Source organism: Manduca sexta, chromosome 26, assembly GCF_014839805.1.
Source record: "Manduca sexta isolate Smith_Timp_Sample1 chromosome 26, JHU_Msex_v1.0, whole genome shotgun sequence".
NCBI classification, from domain to species: domain Eukaryota; kingdom Metazoa; phylum Arthropoda; class Insecta; order Lepidoptera; family Sphingidae; genus Manduca; species Manduca sexta.
Window position 1 is genome coordinate 7413414 of NC_051140.1, and position 14588 is coordinate 7428001.

A 14588-nucleotide genomic window follows, 5' to 3' on the forward strand; every position below is an offset into this window, starting at 1 on the left:
GATGTGCTGGTTATTCTGATTTATATTTGTGAATAATGATTTTAAAACAAAGTAATGGTCGAAGGCGGCGATAGTTTAGTTGGGAGTGATTTGGACTTCTGAGACGAATGTCCACAGGTTCAATATCCAAGGACCTCCGAGTTTTCTTAAGTTATGTGTGTATTCATTATTAATTATTACTTGTTTTGACGTTGAAAACATGAGGATATCTGCACACCGGAGAAGTTCTGTGTAAGAACTATGAGTGTATGTTAAGTCTGCTAATCCGCACTAGGACAGCGTGGTGGACTAAGGCCAAAACCCTCTGAGTGGTAGAAGAGGCCTGTACCCAGGAGTGTGACAGCAATAATACAGGGCTGATGTTATTATAATGGTAGATCATGATTATAAAATATGTGAAATATTAGAAATTAATGCATCTATCTCCCGCGCAGCACACTGTATTTTTATTAAAACTCAGTTTCAATCCTATTACAAGTTTTATTACAACTCCAGTCTCAGTCAGTAGGACTTTTAACTGACAGACTCAGCTGATAACATACGTCTAAATACAAGCTCAGGCTTTGTTTCTTCAATCGTTCAATAATTTATATGTCCACTTAAATTGTTACTCAAACAATTCCATACAATCAAATTTTAACCGCCATTGCAACCATATACAAGTTTCTAACATCCAAATCACATGGATATTTGAGACACATCATTTGAAGTCATGAACAAAGGGTCTGTATCAACAATTATACTTGCTACTGACCCACTGGCCCTTAACATCGGAACATCCGAACAGGTCATGACTGTCGGATTTCCAAGTCCTTGTACCATAGCGCAATATCCTGACTTGTTGCGTGCTGCTACAAGTATTGTGCAATATAATTATTCTTTTTTCACTACGCCCATGTAAAATGTTCTTAGGGAATTAAGCTGATTAAATAAATAGGCAATAGAGCTACTGATGTTAATGTACAGTTGTATTTTAGTGACATCAGTTGCAGATGTTTGGGTCGGATGAAATGATATTTGGTTTTTCTACTTAGTGTCATCCCGGAGTCTGGAAGTTGTGATCGATAGGCGAGAGGCTCCTCCCCTATCACATCATGGGACGGAATACGCGCGGCGGATAGTGGGTGGGATTAGTTGCGGCAATGCCTACAACACCGGGGAATAAAAGCATTAGTGTCTTCTTCTGCCAGCTGCAGTGTAGAAGCTTTCTGTTCTCTTTAAATAATCTAAGATACTATTTTAAAATTTATTTCAGCACAGGAGCGGGAGGCGGATATACTAAGATTAGGCGGTAGGGTAGTAATTCATGATTGACAGTTAATAGAAAACATATTTTTTTTCATAGTAATTGTGTTGTTTGCTGTAAGAACTTCCTAATTATATATCTTTTTACCGCGCTTTTTGTTTGTTGATGTTAGCTTCAAAAAATATTGTAAAGCCGATGATGATTCAAGATTCATTATTGTGCATGATTTTGCGTAGTTCCAAATACTATGTTCAATTAGTTATCAATAGTAAAAAATAATTTTGTATAGTTGTTTTCCATTAACTATGGGCGAATTTTTGTGGGTAGAAAAACCACTAGACACGGTTCAATTAGAAATATCAACGGAAAGTTTATAGTGGATAACCAAATGAGAAGTCATCGCTTTTAATTATAAAGGCTGATTTTTCAGGATTTTTAACATTTGGGGTTTCTTGTCTAGGCTCATATTATTTCCTACTGTTTAAAGAACACTGGGCCACCTCATTTTCAAATTTTCTACCAGGTACCTTAATTGCTAATTAATACCTTGGATATAAAAACGTTAAGGTTTCATTAAAATTAAACTATTTTTCGGATTTTATCGCGATTTTTATTTTTCAATTTTCTCGGGATTAATAAGTTGCATAATTGTAAAATGTAGGTAGATATTGTAACTTTGACTTTGCAAATAACCAACACCTCAGTCCGCCCCGTGACTATAAAGGCTGCAAATTCGAAAGATCGGGAGATAATTAAAATATAAAAGAAAAATTGATTAATTTTAATGTCTAACTTTTGCGTAAACTTAAGAAGTCATTACGTTAACATTTCATTTTGAGCGTCACTTTCAATGTCCTGTTTTTATGGTCTTTAACATTAAAACTGTTTTGACATTTTCCAAAATCAATTTCACTGATTAAACCAGTAAAATATGAGCTATTGATACAATAAATCTAACGCCTTCGGCTCTAAAACGCGGAGTCAAGGGCTTTTCTGATGTAATTCATTTAAATTCAAGTATTTCATGCGACGGAGCGACCCTTCTGTTGCAATCATATTTGGTATGCATATTTTTTAAATTTGTGGGTTAAATTTATTGATTTGTGAAACATTTCTAGAGGCCTAAAGGGTGTGTAAGTTCAAATTAAAATATCGGTAAAAAAAATATGAATATGGTAAATGATGTAAAGCTTACATCATGCCACTGATTCGAGGACTTCTTGAAGATTTTCTGAATTTGTACTCGAGCGGGGCAATGTGAGATTTTTTATGTGTCGTAATAATTTTGCTTTTTTATTTTTTTTATATATATCTAAAAAATAAAAATACTAAGAAAACAATATCACTCTCTGATAGCGAGGCTCAAGACCCAAACCACCAGTGGTTATTGATTCAAAGTGAGGAATCTCCTCACAATGCGTGCCGTATCCAACTATACTGCGTTCTGCATTTAGTATTTGACTGAACGACCAATTAAGAGCTTCTTATTATTATGCTTATTCTTGTCCAATAACTATTTTAAGTAATTGGAGATATTAACTATCAAATAATTAAGTATCATAGTGTCCAGTATTATTCTACTGGTGGTAATTCTTTCATATGTGAGAGTCCGCCTGGGTAGGTACCACCGCAATGTCTATTTCTGCCGCCAAGCAGCAGTTTGTAGTCACTGTTGTGTGCTTTGAAGGACATTGTAGCCAGTGTAACTACTGGATATAATAAGACTTAACATCTCATGTGTCAGGATGGTCAGCCCAGTGGAATACCAAATAATAACTTGTAATTCAAGGTGTTGGATGTTTCTACTGATCGTATCGCTTACCAACAGGTGAATAAAAATTTCGTGACGTCATTAAAAAAATAAAATCTAGTAATAAACTTGAAAATTCCGCTTACCTCACTAGCATTGCTGTCAAAGTTTTTTAAGAGCGATATTAAACCCATTGTTTCGTTTACACGTGATATCCAAGTTCACGTGTCAAACTTATACGAGGAAGCGTTATTAAAGAATAATCACTGCTGCAGGGTCATACAAAATAAATTAAGTACGCATTAAGCAATAATTGTGATGTGCATCGTGTTTTCCATATATAATACACAACAGATATTATCTTACTATATATCGTACACTACATACATTTGTCTTATGTTACTATATTTTAAATGAGAATGTATATTTTTTTGGAGTTAAAAGTTCTGAACGGATTTGGGGGAATTGGACACAGATATATCATGTCCTGTTATCACAAAGACTATAAAAGAAAAATATACAGTAGGATTTTTTCTTGGAATAGTAGTCCCGCGGAGCTAGCCGCGAGCAACGCCATGCATAAAATAATTGTTATGTTTTAGTCCCATCCTAATCATATTTTATATCACCTTCGTATCTCATGTATGTGTATTGTGTTGCGGAATTTAAGCACACATTATGAATTGGAATCCGAAGTGTCACTACTAAGGCCGCGTTACAAATTCATCGCATATAGATATTCACCTCATGGAAAGCGTCATGGGTTCTTTGTTTAAGTAGATTTCACTCGCAACGTAACAAGATTTAATTTTATATATATTTTTTATTTTATTGCTTTTAAGTTTACTCGTGGCCAGTGTCTCATATTTGAGAGACCGCTTGGGTGACATCACCGCAATGTCTATTTTTGCCGCCAAGCAGCAGTGTGTAGTCACTGTTGTATTCCGGTTTGAAGGACATTGTAGCCAGTGTAACTACTGGATATAATAAGACTCAACATATTATTATGTCTTAGAATGGCGAACTCAGTGGAATACCAAACAATACTTTCTTATTCAAGGTGTTGTATGGTGTTTCTACTGTTCATGGGCGGTCGCATCACTTACCACCAGGCGAATGGCAAGCTTGCTTCGTCATTCAAATAAAAAAAAAGGTTTTTTATTTAATTTTTCAACCTAAAATAATACCGTAAATACTGTGTAATGTGTATTCATTTTATGATTTGAAATCGAATATAGGCAAATACCAGTGGCAACCTTGTTAAGTAGTTTCATCAGAACATTACTTCATCGGCGTACTTAATAAAAAAACTATATATTTCAGATGTAACACGTAATTTATTCGTTTCAACACATACATTAGATATAAAAAATTTAAACGTATAGTGCAATAATATTACTGTACGTTTCTCTACCAAAATAAAATAGATTTAGTAGCTTTTGCTTGCTGTACACACATTAGATCTTTACGAGGATAAAATGCCTTAATCTGTAGGTATTTTAGCTACCTAGAAGTTAATTATCAACGGGTCCGTAGCCAAACCGCCTTTACACAATCGTTCACGCTAAAAGAAAACCAAAAAAAAAAAAAATGTAAATAAATATGGCGACACATAAGGGGGCGAGCTACATATCAAATAGTGAAATCTCGCTTTCTCCATCACCCAATAAGTGAAACATTGTCTAGCAATGTCTTTTCTTGATTGTGGAACACAAATTGACGTTGTAAATTAACAAATATATAAAAAAAAAAATTATGATGATAAGTATATGTCACTTTCATATATATTTATGTTTTTTATTATCGTAAACGATTGTATCTTTCTTTATACATATTGTATCTTCTTACGTTTTAGATGCGGCCATTGCTCTGTGATTCATTTTACGACTGGCCTCTACACTAGGATGGATTCAAGCACTCGCGAAAGAAAATCAGTTTTTAGTTTAATATTATTAAAACTTACGCGATACATATTAAATTATTAGATAGCTTCACGGTTTTACTTACGTTGTTTTTAGTTTATGTTAGAATTTAGTTTTCAGTCAAAGCTACTACTTGTTCTAAATAGTAATGTTTATGGTCACTTGGAAAAAAAATCGAATGGAGAAATAACTATAAAAAAATATTTTTTTACACTTGCCTTTACATGTCTTGTGTATATTCTACCTTTGATTATTTTATTAATAAATCGGACTACTTAAAATGTGTTAAAATATTTGTTTGTATATATACACGTTCATACATAAATTTCACAATTAATTATTGAATTCACATGCACAATTAAACGCCAAATTAACATACATAAATCATAAAAAAATACATACGTGCAAAGAAAATATCCACTACACAACACATGAAAATCTCTTACTAATTTAATAACCACAAATTAGCAGAGCACATAGAGATACATCAGTGTACATTTTAACACTAGACACATCAAATACTCCATACATAACCATCTAACTACAAGTAATCAGTTCTATATAGCTTATAGCTGTTTATTACGCGCGGTGCCATAGACTACTGCAGAGTTTTAGAACTGGCGCCTAAAAATTGACGTAGAGGGGGGCGGGACCTTGCGAGGGATTCTAGAAGTTTTTATGCCCACTTTCTATAAGGTTTCGTTGCATAATCAGAATTCCGAAGGAAACATTGGATGTTATGCATCTACGAGTACTTCTATATAGCTTAATGAACTTTGTAACGTAGTTAGTTTTGTTGGCATTTGAGTATGTGCAATACTTTTATAGTTGTGTTGTTTTATTTTGTGATTAACAATTTTTATGTACTAAGGTCGGGATGTAAAATAGTAATTATGCAACAGATTTTTAGATCATAAGGAATTTTGTACGTATAATTTTTGATGGATTTTTAGAAATCTAACTTCTTATAAAGGAGTATCAAAAATTATTTGTTTTAATTATTAAGACTTTCAGACTTTGATAGTCTTAGTTATCTAAATGTTAACCTGGTACAAAAAATAAAATAAAATATGTAATCATCCAAAATAATATTTCGCACTTGTCAATTCTACAACTTTTTTGCTCTACCATCGTACGGGCCAGAGTTGAAAATAAAGTCACCTCTATCAAAACCATAGTTTTTGCAATATGACGTCTTTGAACTTTGACTTCCTTCGACATCAATGGGCAATGAGATTAAAAAAATAAACTTTTTCTGGAAGTCAACGAAGCAGAGCTTGGATCATATAATAATAATAATAATATCAGCCCTGTATTATATACTTGCCCACTGCTGAGCACGAGTCTCCTCTACTACTGAGAGGGATTAGGCCTTAGTCCACTACGCTGGCCTAGTGCGGATTGGTAGACTTCACACACCTTCGAAATTCCTATAAAGAACTTCTCAGATGTGCAGGTTTCCTCACGATGTTTTCCTTCACCGTTAAAGCGAACGATAAATTCACAAAGAATACACACATGATTTTTTAGAAAAGTCAGAGGTGTGTGTCCTTGGGATTTGAACCTGCAGACATTCGTCTTGGCAGACCGTTCCACACCCAACTAGGCTATCGCCGCTTATACCTAGTCTTGCCATAAATATTGTAATAAAGAAAAAAGAAAATTGTTAACTGCAAATAACATTTATTACTTTTACAGTGTGTCAGTTTAATACATAAATATAAAACAATTAAAAATATAAAAAGCTTATTCGAAGTGGTCTCCATTGGCTGCAATACAGTCCTTTAAACGATGAGGCCAGTTATCAATAGAAGCACGCACTCTTTCCATGGGAAAATTCTTCACTGCCAATCGTATAGATTGTTTTAGGGACTCAAATTATCATGGCGTTTAGAGCAAGCTGTACTCTCTAAAACTGACCACAAATCATAATCCAGCGGATTAAGATCGGGACTAGACGACGGCCAGTCTTCAGCTCTGATGAAGTCCGAAACGTTCGATTCCAACCAAGACTGCGTGGACCGAGCTTTATGACCCGGCGCCGAGTCTTGCTGGAAGGACCATACTTGGTTATTGAACATGGTGATGTTAAGGGGCTTAACTACCTTCTCAAGAATGGTATCTTGATACACTTGTGCCGATGTTTTGATACCTTTTTCACAAAAATATGGCTCAGTCACTCCTTCATAGCTAACACCCCACCAAACCATCACTGAAGTCGGATAATGTCCACGTTGCACTCTGTCGACTAATTGGGAAGCTTCCTTAGAGCTTTGAGCATAAATACGGTCATTTTGTTTGTTAAAATGTTGCTCAATTGTAAAAATTTTCTCATCCGTAAACAAAATTTTTCTGTGACCTCCCTTTGCGTACCGCTTCAGTAGTTGTTTCGATTTTACCACCCTATTCTTCTTTAAATTATCAGTTAAGAAATGGCCAGTGCGTCTCTTATAGGCTGCAAGTCCTAAGTCATCTTTTAAAATACGCGACATGGTTCTAGGTGCTATCTTCATTTCCCGAGATAAAATCTTTTGCTTTCGGACAGGATTTCTTCGAATTCTTTCCCTTACTGCTTTGACCACCTTTTTCGTACGAACACTACGTGGACGGCCAGATCTTTTCTGTCACAAACAGAGGAGGTCTCATTGTACCTATTAATAGCCCGGTACACAAACATTTTACTAATACCAAGTGTATGGAGAGTTTTAAAAATTGCATTTGGCTCCATACCTACTTTGTGTAATGCTATCACAGCGATTCGGTTCTCTTTATCACCCCACACCATTTTAATATCGCAAAATATTTTACAATGTATTGGCGCCAAAATGAGAAAACACAATGAACAATCGTATAAAAATGACAGATTCGAAATTCAAATGTAATATTTTTTTATAATTAAGTGTAACAGTATTTATGGCCAGACTAAGTATATCTTGGATCATAAATCTTACTAATAATAAAATTAATGCTAATTAATGAAAATGTTTGGATGTAAAGGAATTCACGGTCCTGGATTATATAGGCTGTATTTAATCTGAAAATTTGCTCACAAGAGAAATATTTGAAGTATTAAACTGTTTTTTTTATTTTGTCGTTTCAGTAATTTACAGATGTATGAAGCGGGAAAGGCTATTCACGCGGGTGAAGTCACGTGCAATATCTAGTATTAATTTGTTTTCATTCATTCTTTCTGCAGTATACTTAATTTAATTTATGATATTGCGCAAATGCTGTTTCGAAGGCAGCAAGGTATGTGGAATAAGAATACTATCTTCAATTGATATTTTAAATGATATAAAAGGTTTTCTTGAATTAAGGGTTCGTCCACAGAACACATTATGTTTTACTGGTTTACTACATTACTATAATAAATATCTTATTACTTATTTACTAGTTGGTAAATACGGGGTGTTTTTCTCGCTAGCTGCAATTTTTCTTACATAATAATAAATATCTTTAGAAATATCAAGATACCATAGTCGATACTCTATTTTCAGCGAATGTAGCTTATATCTGATAGATTTGGACTATCATAGGCTGATATAGCGGCATAGACAATCCGTGAAATTAGGAGAGGTTTATTCGTTTTTGAGAAGTGTCGTTTGATTACTAAATGAATGGGTTCTGTATCCGTATTCTATATTAACTAGTATATTGTATTATAGAAGTGTGGTTGCGGTTGCATGCACTTGCGTACCCCGCAACCTTCGATATTAGGGAGCGAGAGTCGAATGGAGGGTTTTTATCGGTAGGACGTTTTATACCGGCGAGTCCGACAGAAATCTGTAGACGGATTTCTCCGTGTTATAAAAAAAAATGTGTATTCTAGCGTCGCCTCGCCGTCCAGCTCCATCCGCTTTGGCGAAATCATTATGGACCACTATGGTGCGGTTTACACCATGAGAACGGTTGCAGCTATCCGGGCGGATACAAATATTCTACCACTAGTTTTAATAAGTATTAATAACATGTGCTCAAAAATTTAAGAGCAAAATCCTTCTCAACCTGAGCAATAAAATTAATCACTAGATATAACTTATGCTAGTGTTATCAAACTAAAAATCCATTTCCACGAAGATCCGTATCGTTTTATTGACCTATGCAGTAATTGTTTAGGCAGCCATCACCCAGTTTCGACCGGATATGCGTTGTAATTTGCGGATAGGATGTAACGGGTATAACATCCTGATGCGGATGCGACTGTGCGTTTTTTATGTTTTAATCAGTTTTCACGAGTTATTCTTTTTATGATTAAACACTACGCGCTCGCATTACTTATTTTAATAGATATTATTTTATCTTTATGGTTTTATACACTGCCTGTCTCGCTTGCGTAATTGTTGTAAGACTGCAGCGTTGAGGTTTCGGGTTCGATCCCGGTAGGGAGAACTGATATTGGGTTTTTTATTCAGTATCAGCCCGGAGTCTAGAAGTTGTGCCAGGTATGGTGATAGGCTCACCTCCTATGACATTATGGTTGGTTGGTATGGTTAATTATTTTGTCTTCCGCTTTGCTATGGATGGATGTGGACAATTAATATTTCTAACTCCCTATCTTTCTATTGATTTATTTCGTTGCGGGATAATGACAAATAAGTGCTTCTGAGACTCGCCGAGCTTCACTGCTCGGCATTCTCTATCCCTCACGTTATTTTAACAGTGCGTAACAAGCACGTAACACAATGCGTCATGTTTAGGACTATAGAAATTTGGCTTACACGCACATTTCTCGAAGACATGACCGCGTAACGCGTTTACACTATCATACAGAATAAGGCCCCTGAATTATATTCTATCTCACTTCTCGGTACGGGCCTTTACTACGGAGAGTCTATTGTGGGTTGGCAGACTTCATATACCTTCGAATTTTTTATGGGGAACTTGGTACGTAAGCAGATTTCCTTCTTCGTTATAGCAAAGCGATAATTCACAAAGAAGACATACATAACTTTTTAGAAGAGTCCTAGGTACATGCCTTTAGGTTTTGCACCTACGGAGCTTCGTCTCGGCAGACCGTTCAACTCCCAACTAGGCCATCGCCGATATATGCTATGCTTATGACGCGGGAAATCGTATTAAACGTGATCATATTAAGCGGGTCTTACGGCAGATTATTTCGAAAAAATTACACAGTTGGGTGCCATATTAAAATGCTTTGGTAATGATGGATGACTTTTGCAAAACTAAATTGTGTAATGCCGAACATTGCAAATAATTTGTGTTATAATTTTATTAATTTGGTACATACTAAATATTCGTAGAGTCAGAAATTATTTCTTGTTTATTATAAATATTATTTTTAAATGTTAATGAGATAAATTATACGAACGCATTAGATGAAACGTTAATGCTTTTATAACATTTGTTACCTATTTATAAAGTGCTATTTTTATGTATAAGACGCTAATTGGAAATAGGAAGCTCGCAAGATGTTTTTGTAGATGTGGAATTTTACTATAACTAATAGTGTCTATTAGAGCATGAAATGATTTGTTCATAACAACACAATATAAAAAAAACGATATTTGTATTGACTTTGTGCTGTGTGCTGTGCAGCGCTAAAATATTAATCGTCGTTTAACCAAACTTTTAAAGTATGCAGCGCTAAAGCGCTTTATAGAGAATGTAAGTAAAATGGAATCCAAAATGTTACTATTATAACCTATTTATTCACTTGAACAAAAAATAATTTTACTTGCTTAAATATATTTTTATGTAGCCGATAGCCTAGTTGGGTGTGGAATGGACTGCAGAGACGAATGTCCGCAGGTTCAAATCCCAAGGGCACACACATCTGACTTTTCTAAAAAATTATGTGTGTATTTTTTGTGAATTATCGCTTGCTTTAACGGTGAAGGAAAACATCGTGAGGAAACCTGCATACCTGAGAAATTCTCTATAGGAATTTTTGAGGGTGTCTGAAGTTTACCAATCCGCACTACGTCAGCGTGGTGGACTAAGGCCTTAATCCCTTTCAGTAGTAGAGGAGGCCCGTGCCCAACAGTGGGACAGTATAAAATACAGGGCTGATATTATTATTATATTATAACTATATGTTTTATTCACATCCAGGTTTACACCTAGATTCGGGTATCTATATTACGAGCGCTTCTCCGTACATAAGCACACGCTGCCAATGTTGAAACCGTACTAAAGTCAGGTGTACGGATTGCAGTACAGTTGAATCAAACACAGTTAGTGTTCGGAACGCCAGATCTAGTACGTAGTGTAATGTAACGATGCTCAATCTACATTTTAATTAAAGTTAATATCATTTTCATATTTGTACCGTTTGTGTGCATTACAATACGTAATACATTAGTTATGTCTTTTGATTTAGAAAATAACTTTTGACTCTAAGTGACAATTTGAATCACTGGCAAAACGCTTTCCTAGCATCAATTACGATAATTTGTTCTGATGTTCAAAAATATACTCACATGCGATTTCCGAAAGGTTCAAAACGGCGCAACCCGGTGCTGTTGGTAGAACTCATACTCTTCATCTTCAGTGAGCGCACATTCCTCGAAGCACCAAAGTCCGGCGATCGCCAGCAGCACCGTGTAGCAACTGTAGTAGACCAAGTATACCAGAATACTGAACCACATCGCGTTCGTCTTTCGAATGGGCCGAATGCTGAAAAAAATTGTTAATTTATGTGGTGAAATTTTAATTGCTGGCTTTTACTGGTGGTAGGTCTCTCATATTTAAGAGTCCGCCTGGGTATGTATGAACCACCGCAATGTCTATTTCTGCCGCCAAGCGGCAATGTGTAGTCACTATTGTGTTCCGGTTTGAAGGACATTGTAGCCAGTGCAACTATATGACATAATGAGACTTAACATCTCATGTCTCAGGATGTCGAGCGCAGTGGAATACAAAGAATACTTTGTGATTCAAGGTGTTGAATAGTGATTATACTGTTCATGGGCGGTCGTATCGCTTACCATCAGGCAAACGGCAAACTCGTCTCGTCATTCATCTTTAAAAAAAAAATGCTTATTCAAATTAATAGAACTTGTTATTCATACAAAGCCTTAACTCTTTTTATAAGATTTTATTTAACATGATATGTCTGTCTTTAATATGTACGTTCGGGTCAAATCTTGTGAATGAATTCTAAACTATTATCACGGGTTCATTTCCTAGTGTATAAATTCAATGGTATTGCTTATGAATTTAAATTAATGTAAATCTTCAGAAATTGATAACAACGGTCTGCAGGATGGCTGAAATTTTCCGTAAGATCAGGTATTGTAGGAATAAGCAAATAATTGAATAGACTTGTCGGCAAAATTGCATTGTACACGTATTTTGCAACCGCTGGGAAATAACCCAGAATCGATGTTGAAGATAAATATGCATTAATAGTCTTGTTTGTGACAAGATCGACAAATGATGGGCGGCTAATTTTCTTATTACGCATATAATGCAGATTATTGCGTCAAACTTATTAGGGCGCTGTCGTATTATAAGATACAAAATAGCGTTGAAGATATATCAATGTCATTCTCAATATATATCTATAGTCATTGTCCTTGTACTAAGTATTAAATAATATATTCTAATAATATTATTTGTTAAGATTATAATGTTTATCATTTAAGGATGCTGACATTTTTCGGTGAAAAGGTACTATAATGCCCGGTTAAAAAAATGTAAGTTGTCGAAATAAATCACGATTACAGGACGGACAGTCCGCCAGTGACCATGAACGCTGCAGTCTTCGAAATGTCAGGAGAAAATTACAATATAAAAAACTGCGATGAAATCCGAACAATAGTTTTATTTCGATGTCTAACATTCGTGTAAACATAAAAATGTAAGTCAGGTTTATCAATGCGAATACAGGGAAAATCTTTGAAGATGTTCAGGCTTTTCAAATTAAGAGAAACACAGGAGTGACGATACGAAAATATTACTAGTGTTTTTCTAATTCAAGTAAAATTTGCAAGAAATATAAGCTAAAAGAACAATGAAAAGAAATGACGGTAAAAAAAAAACATATTAGTGCGTGCAGTCGAGACAGTATTCTATAGCTTTTAGTGCAACTGCATTTGATTTTAGCGTTTGTCTAATTATACACAAACGGGACATTAACAATGAATGGAAAAAACTATGACCATCATTATTGTAATCTACTGGCGATTTAGTATGAATAAGGTCCGTAGGAAATGTCATGCAAAGTAATATATAATATATTTTTCTACAATATTTTTTACAAACCTAATACTACTATTCGGTTTAAAATAATAAGATAAGATGTCGTATTTGTGAGGCTAATGAGATTTTTCAAAAGAGATGAATATTAACTCCTATAGACACATTACCTCCTACCGATTCCAAAATACGAAGGCATAGAACGTAGAAGCACAAACTTAGCTGGTCGTTAGTTACCTTTTTGGAACAGGTATGGCTCGTATGAAGACTGCTGAGAACTATCAGTCAGTGGAACCCAAAACGCCGCACCGAGACTTCATCAAGTTCTTTAACAAGGGTAGCTTCGTATAGACATATTACATTTTAATTCTGCTAAAAATACGCCTAAAAAGTTTGACCGCAGGGACTATGTTTAAAAGGTTTTACACATTTGTCGCATTTATGTTCAAAAATATGTTGGCGACAAGTATCTTATGCGGCAATGAAGAGCAATACGCAAAAATATGTTTTTTTATATTTTTACTTGCCTTAATTGGATCCTCCGGTATTTTGTATGTTAGGGTTGGTTTAAATTATTCAACATACAAAGTAATTGGCAACATACATAAGTATTCAAAATGATGATTTAGGATACCTGTAAACCGTTTTCCAACATAACGTAATTGAAAGTAAAGAAAAGATTTAATTCATCAAAAAGAATGAAGAAAATTTATCATACAAGGAAGTCTGAATCGTACTAATGATTTTAAATAATTCTTTTGCCCCTAATGTTAAAAATATATACATATTTATGACGACCGGAACGTTAATATTCTTTGTCAGTTCAATAATAAACGAGGTTTTACAAAGAATAAAAAAGTCATACATAAAAATGTTATAAGCGAATAAGAGCTATTTTTTGTTAGTTTTATAATCAATAATGTATTATATATTACAATCATCGAAAGATCAAATACTTACCGCTAATTAAATTACCATTATATGTTCATATAAAAAATATCGAACGCTGAACTTGCTTGCATAATGTGTTTGATTTCAGAGATCAGTTGGTTATTTACATGTAATAAATACATGTAGGTAGCTTAAAAATATAAAGATATTTCGAAAGTTGTAATGCTAATTAAATTAATAGCCATTTTTTAGAAAAATTAAGTCTTTGTTTGAAAGCCGCAAAAATACATAAATTATAAATAATTATATAATTTAAGTAATTGCGCAAATCGTTTAAGTCCATGTATCTATAGAACCCTATTCTACAGTTATTTCACTTTAATTGAGTTGTTTTGTTATTTTTTACTGCATTACGCAGATGGGAGCATTGCTCGCTCAGTAATATCAATGAGTACGTACAAAAAACGCAATTTGTTCTGGGAATTCCTTCATTCGTCTCCCATCATTATTAACAGAATCATATTTTTTTTAACAATACTTTGGGTTTTATGTAATAGCTATATGAAATAAAAAATGTGTAGGATATAAAAAAAAGTTAATTTGTTAATGTAAGGCGCGG

At 34.4% G+C, this 14588-nt stretch overlaps 1 protein-coding gene across 2 annotated transcripts in view; it reads right to left on the bottom strand.

Annotated features, from left to right (window-relative positions):
- LOC115453539 (elongation of very long chain fatty acids protein 7) overlaps positions 1-14588 on the bottom strand; it is an 83180-nt gene that overhangs the window by 40892 nt on the left and 27700 nt on the right. The window contains exon 2 of one of the 2 annotated variants that reach the window (XM_037443594.1): positions 11359-11554. The gene's annotated coding sequence lies outside the window, so the exon portion shown is untranslated. Of the gene's footprint in view, positions 1-5320; positions 5503-11358; positions 11555-14588 lie in introns of those variants that run through there. The other variant, XM_037443593.1, reaches the window with a different exon arrangement.